Below are 7,356 nucleotides of genomic sequence, written 5' to 3' on the forward strand. Positions count from 1 at the left end.
GACTGAGGGGCCACATCTGGTGAGGGCCTCTTGCTGTATCATAACACACAGCCAGGAAGCACGCATGAGAGACACAGCAAAAGAGGACCGAACTTCACCCTTTTATCAGGAGCACAGTCCTGTGATAACTAACCAAGCCCACAATAACACTAATTCCTTCAGGAGGGCAATGCCTTCATGACCTAATCACAAGTCTTAAAGGTCCTGTCTCTCAGCACTGTTACCATGGCAATGAAATTTCAGCCTGAGTTTTGGAGGGGACATTCAAGCTATAGTACCATCTATAGATCTTTTGTTGGTGACATGTCTCTTCAGATCTTTTGCCCATTTTTATGTTTTATTTTTGAGACAGAGACTCACTCTGTCACCTGGGCTGGAGGGCATGTTTCCATAACATTATATAACCTCCTGTAACTAATTTCAAGTGGTTGCTTTGAATTTAATTTCATGAATGTAAAATAAGTTTGAAAACCAACCCCTAGTTGTTGGATACTTTAGTACCACATTTTCCTCCTTGAACACCACCACCATAAATATATGTTGGTTTTTTTCTTTTTTTTTAAGAGATGAGATCTCACCATGTTACCCAGGCTGGTCTTGAACTCCTGGGCTCAAGCTATCCCCCCACCTTGGCCTCTCAAAGTGCTGGGTTTACAGGCGTGAGCCACTGCGCCTGGCCAATATATGGATATCATCCTCAAAAGAGTTTATACCTGCATAGTGAGCTCTCCCTGAAGCCCTTATCCTGGCTGCTTCCTCCTCACCTTTAGTTTTAACTTAAATACTACCTCCTCATAAATGCCTTCTCTTACCTCTCTATTTTATTAAGTTCTCCCTTTGTCATCCAACACAGTATACTCTTTATCACATTATAGAACTATGCTCAATTTGTATTGCAAATGTAGTTTGTTTGGCTGTTTATTTCGTGTCATTTTCACCAGGTTTTCCATGAGGAATCCTGGGCTGTGCACACTGTCTGACATAGCATGGATGCTTAGTAAATATTTGCTGAGTGATTGCATATATAAATGAAGGAAAGAATGAATGCAGGTCGATGCCTCAGGTTGAATTCCTAAAATGGAATTGATGGAGCAAAGGCTAAGCCACATGTAAAATTATTACTTAATTTCTCCCCAAACCTTCAACAGATTTCACACTAGCACTTACACAGGGGCTTGCATTTCTTTCCAGTTGGCCAAAGAGTACGGCTCTGTTTACACCCTGTACTTTTGATCCTGGCCCACCGTGGTCGTCCATGGATGTGAAGCAGTGAAGGAAGCTCTGATTGATCAGGGTGATAAATCCCTTGGCAGAGGACATATTCCAATTATTGACGATGCCCAGGAAAGATATGGTATGTTTCAAATCAAAATACAGGTTAATTTTCTTTGGCACCTGAATATTTAGCAAAAATTGTTGATTAACTAATTCAACAGTGTCTGTTCTACACTAAGCAACTGACTAGATGCTACCATACTGCAATGCAATTCTGATACTAACTACTCAAAGTTAGCATAGACTCCATAGATCAAGGACACAGTCCCCAACAAGACTACCCTCACCTCAGATGCCAGCTGCAAATTCAAGGGTCCCAAGGTCACCCATATTTCTTATCAACTGACTAAAAAAAAATTCAGAGTTTCCCATGACCCTTTCAGGTATGATAATTTGCTAGAACAATTCATAGAACTCAGGAAGTTGCTATACTTACAGTTTTATCCTATAAAGGATACAAATAGAGAATCCCATAAGGTAAGGTCTGGGAGGCTCTCAAACATAATGTGTTACCCCCCTGGCACACCAATGTGTTCAGCAGCCAGGAAGCTCACCTGAGCCTCAGTGTCCAGAGTTTTTACTAGGGTCTCATAACATGGGCATGATTGATTGAATCATTGGCCATGTCATTGAACTCATGAACTCAGTCTCCAGCCTCCTCTCCTCCATGGAGGTTGAGAGTTCAGGCTGATATCACTTGGCTCAAAGCCCCAACCCTCTAAACATATGGCTGGTCTTTCTGGCATGGCTGGCCCCCATCTTAAAACTATCCTAGAGCCCACCTGAATCATCTCATTGGCGCATACTCAGGTGTGAACCCAGGGATCCGCTGTGTTCCAAAGACACTTTTTTATTTTTGAGATGGAGTCTCGCTCACTGCAACCTCCACCTCCCAGGTTCAAGTGATTCTCCTGCCTCAGCCTCCCAAGTAGCTGGGATTACAGGCATCTGCCACCATGCCCAGCAAATTTTGTATTTTTAGTAGAGACAGGGTTTCACCATGTTGGCCAGTCTGGTCTCAAACTCCTGGCCTCAAGTGATCCACCTGCCTTGGCCTCTCAAAGTGCAGGGATTACAGATGTGAGCCACTGCACCCGGCCTACCAATGGCACTTCTAACACTCAGGAAATTCCAAGGGTTTAGAAGCTCCCACAAACTATGAACAAAACATATATAATTGTTTGTTTGTTTGTTTGTTTAATTATATGACAACAGATGCTCTGGTAGCTCCACTGAGATGAACATCAGAAACAGACCCTGAGTATCCTGCAAGTTAATGCTGTGAATCTAATTGAGATAAAAACAATCTGAGAACCTTTGAAATAAGAGTCGTTACCCAGAGGTCTCAGGGTTGAGGGAGCTGGAGCAGTCATGCTTGGGGTGTAGTTTCCCATGACACACAGGATGCAGTGGCACCGTGGCCACAACAGAAGACAATGACTAGACAAAAATCACTGTGCTTTCAATGACAGCCTGGGCACTAGGGGGATGGAGAGGAGGGAGGATCAAATCAGGGGTGTCACGCACAGGGAGCTACAATGGTACCAGCCATGTTTTAGTTATTCAGTTGGATAATAGGCTCACAAATAATTCCTTTTGTTATTATGCTTCAAAATTTAGATGTGTTACATATATTCCTTTATATGTATCAAGTAACACACAATAAAAAAAAATTTAGGACAGTCTGAAAGTCTCCTCCAAACCACTTAAAATTATAAAATTGCAAGTCCTGGAAAAGTAGAAACTAAATTCTTTCAAAGCATATTTATGAATCATTAATTAAATACAATGCAGTCTATTTAGTGCTACAAGAGAAGTGAGTTTTGGTCTCTCTCACCTAAGATCAAGGTACGTTTGTTTACTGAAGAAGCAACCAATTCTTACCACTGAGTTTACAAAAAAAGAAAAAGAAATAAAAAAAGAAGAAGTAACCAAGCTCTCCTTCTACAACCTCCCTCTTTGAAAAACAAGTTGATTATATTGGGTATGCATGACCTTTAACATTAATTTTAAAACTGGAGATGGAGGCCACTGGGCTGGATTGCTCTGAAAAGGGGGAAAATTGTTGGTCTAAAACTTCCAATTTGGGTAACTGAAAAAATTGGTTTCCAAACTTTCCATAAAATTCTTGTTACCACTCCTTACTAGCCTGTAATGGGAACAGATAATTCAGCTCTTCCTTCCACTAACCTTTCTATTTTAGAAAATAACAGAGAAAAGAGACATTCATTGATATTTTAGTTTTCCTTCTCTATTAGTTCCCTAGGGCTGCCATAACCAAGGAACAAAAATTTAGTGGCTCAGAACAACAGAACTTGATTGTCTCACAGCTTGGGAGGCTGGAAGTTGGCAGGGTTGGTTCCTTCTGAGAGCCGTGAGGGAGAATCTGTTCCGTACCTCTGCCTTAGCTCCTGGTGGCTTTCTGGCAATTTTTGGAGTTCCTTGGCTTGTAGGTGCATCACCCTGAGCTCTGCCTTCATGTTAATGTGACATTCTCCCCGTGTGCATGTCTGTCTCTGTGCCCAAATGTCCCCTTTTTATAAGGACAGTCATATTGGCTTAGGGCCCACCTGTGACCTCATTTCAACCTGACCTCTGTAAAGATCCTGTTTCCAAATAGGTTCACATTCACAGATATTGGGGGTTAGGGTGCCAACATTTTTTTCAGGGGGAAACAATTCAATAAATAATACCTTAGTAAATGGAATAACTGCTAAAATACTAAATAGCTTTCTGAGATCTTTAATTATTTTTTTGTTATGTATTTATTTATTTATTTAGGAAACAGGGTCTTGCTATATTGACCAGGCTGGTTTCACAGTCTTGGGCTCAAGCAATCCTCCTGCCTCAGCCTCCCGAGTAGCTGGGACTAAAGGCAAGTGCCAGCACACCTGGCTAATTTTTGTAATTTTTGTAGAAATGGGGTCTTACTATGTTGCCCAGGCTGCTCTTGAACTCCAGAGCTCAAGCAATCCTGCTGCCTTGGCCTCCCAAAGTGCAGGGATTACAGGCATGAGCCACCATGCCTGCCCTGCTTTCTGACATCTTTAAACAGCTATAACATAGTGCTGCATATTCCTGGAATATATGTCTAACTAATCAAGTTGTTGAAACCTTTCCTGGTAACTATTGACTCGATATTTTGCCTCATTTCTTTTTTTTTTAAGTTGAGATTGAGTCTCACTATGTTGCCTAGGCTGGTCTTGAACTCCTGGGCTCAAACAAGCTTCCTACCACGGCCTCCCAAAGAACTGGGATTACAGCTGTGAGCCACTATGCCCGACCTCACATTTCTTAATCTTTACATTTTTATCTCATTGACAGATGGTAACAGATCAAACTCTTACTTTATTTTATTCATCTGAGCCACATACCAATATTAGATGCTATTGTTCATTCACTGAAATGCAAAGTTTAAAATAACTTAGTGTTCTTAGAGGCATGGATAAACAGCCCCTCATGCCTTACCTGAGGGAGCACAGATACTATAACATTTTTGGAAAGGAATCTAGTAGTATCTATTGACATATAAATTGTAGAGATCTATGGGAGAATCTGGCTTACATAAATAGGAACAACCCACTATGCAATTATGCAACCCATCCACGCACTTCACGCTGACACACTGGGGTGTGGAGGGCATTGCTTCCTTGAAAAGCACCAGAATTACAGGGACGCAGGTGTGAGAGAGAGAAGTAAATATACTTAAAAATAGATATATTTACATAAATACATAATATGTTACAGCATAAATTCACAATTTATAATATTTAATATAATTATGTATCATATGTATTATATATTAATAACTATAATAATATAAATATATGATATACAAATATATGTTACATAAATTTTATTTTATTTTTGAGACAGGGTCACCATGGCTGGAGTGTAGTGGCACCATCATGCCTCAGGTGATCCTCCCACCTCAGACTCTCGAGTAGCTGGGACTATAGGCACCACGCCCAGCAAATTTTTGTATTTTTAGTAGAGGCAAGGTTTCACCATATTGCCCAGGCTGGTCTCGAACCCCAGGACTCAAATGGTCTGCATGCCTCGGCCTCCCAAAGTGCTGGGATTACAGGCGTGAGCCACTGCACCAAGCTAAATAAATGTATTTTAAATGTATACATATAAATTCACAAGTTTCTCCATAAAGAGTGAGGAGACATGGGAGAGCCTTCCAAGTATCTCTTGTTATGTGACAAACCTCCCCAAACTCTGTGATGTAAAGCAACCAGCATTTTTCATCCTTATAAGTTCTGTGGGTCAGGAATCTGAACGGGGTACAGTGAAAATGGCTTTTCCCTGATCCACTAAGCCTAGGGCCTCGGCAGACATCCAATTTTTTCCACCCTGAACAGCTGCGTGGATTCAAATGGCTAAGGGCTGGAATCCCGCTGAGGCTTCTTCACTTACAAGTCTGGCTTCTGAGCGGAGATGACCCCAAAGCTGAGGTCAGCTGGGAGCATCAACCGGAGCATCGTTATGGCCTGCCCACCTCATGGCTTGGCGCCTGGAACCCGGGAGGGAGCCTCCTGGGGGACATCTAGAGAGCGAGGCAGAGGCTGCAAAGCTTCTGCCTATCAAACCTCAGAATGAATGGCCACAGTCTATTCATTGCAAGCAACTCCCAACAGCCAACGCAAATTCACAGTGAGAGGAGTAAGGTCTCTCCTCTTGATGGGTAGATGGTGTCCACACCGCAGGAGAGCAGGAGGGACAGGATATCGCTGCCAGGTAGATGAAGGGGCCCTCTGAGCAGCCTAGGAAAGACCAGCCCCAGCAGTGGGAAGGACACTGGGGAGACTCAGAAGCCAAGGAAGAAGAGTTGTCAGTTGGGTTCTTGGACCATAGATGTGGATTTGGCCAAGGAGGTGGTGTTCACATCCTTAGCAGGAGCCATGTCAATAGAACGAGGGCAGAGCTGGGCTGCAGTGGGATGAAGAATGAATGGGAAGACTTCTGCTCCCATGCACAAGGAATGGCTGAATGACCTTCTCATTGAAACTACTATTACATTCGGATAAAATATTCTTTCCATGGGCAGAAAACTTTGTTTTCTTTTGTCTTTTGGGATGGGGTCTTGCTCTGCTGCCCCCTGCTGCAGTGGTGCATTCATGATTCATTGTGGCCCTGACCTCCTGGCCTCAAGCCATGCTCCCACCTCAGCCTCCTGAGTAGCTGGGACTATAAGCATGCGCCACCACACCTGGCTAATTTTTTATTTTTATTTCTAGAGATAGTGTCTCACTATATTGCTGAGGCTGGTCTCAAACTCCTGGCATCAGGCTATCCTCCCACCTCAACCTCACAGAGTGTTGGGATTACAGGCATGAGCCACTGCACCCAGCTCAAGCAGAAAACCTTTAATATTTATGAGTATTACAATAAATATAATTTGAGGACTTCCAGTTTTAGCTTGGAGAAGTAAAACGCTAGAAAAGCATTGCTCTACCCATACAAGAAAAAAAAAAACACCTCCACAGTAAATTAACTTTTCTTGAATTCATCAGAGAACTGAGGGTTCAGGGAAAGGTGTTACCTGAAAGCTAGGAAAGACAGGTGACACAGGGCTGGAACACATTCTGGCCTGGGACATATAGCACTCTTGCACAGTATAAGGTGATTCAACTAGAAATGTTTCATGAATTGCTAATGGCCAAGTGAGGGCTGGCAAGAATATGTGAAGTCCTAGGCGGGCGAGCAAACCTAAGGAAACAGAAGAGGCTTATCTCCTCTCGCAGCCCTTTCCTCTGGGCGCACTACCAGACTCCTGCAGGGACGATCAGGGACAACCTTGAGAGGCTTGCCATGGTGCTTGCTGGGGAAGAAGAGTGGCCACTGCTGGAGCTCCCCTGATTCCAGGCAGAGTCGTCTCTCCTACTTGCCCTACGGGGCAAAAAGGCTTAATTGGCTGGACAAAGGGTATCAAAGCTGTAGTCTAGGCTGGGCGCAGTGGCTCATGCCTGTAATCCCAGCAGTTTGGGAGGCCGAGGTGGGAGAATAGCTTGAGTCCATGAGTTTGAGAGCAGCCTGGGCAACATAATGAGCCCTTGTCTCCACACACACACACAA

This window comes from Symphalangus syndactylus, chromosome 2 (genome assembly GCF_028878055.3).
Source record: "Symphalangus syndactylus isolate Jambi chromosome 2, NHGRI_mSymSyn1-v2.1_pri, whole genome shotgun sequence".
NCBI lineage: Eukaryota > Metazoa > Chordata > Mammalia > Primates > Hylobatidae > Symphalangus > Symphalangus syndactylus.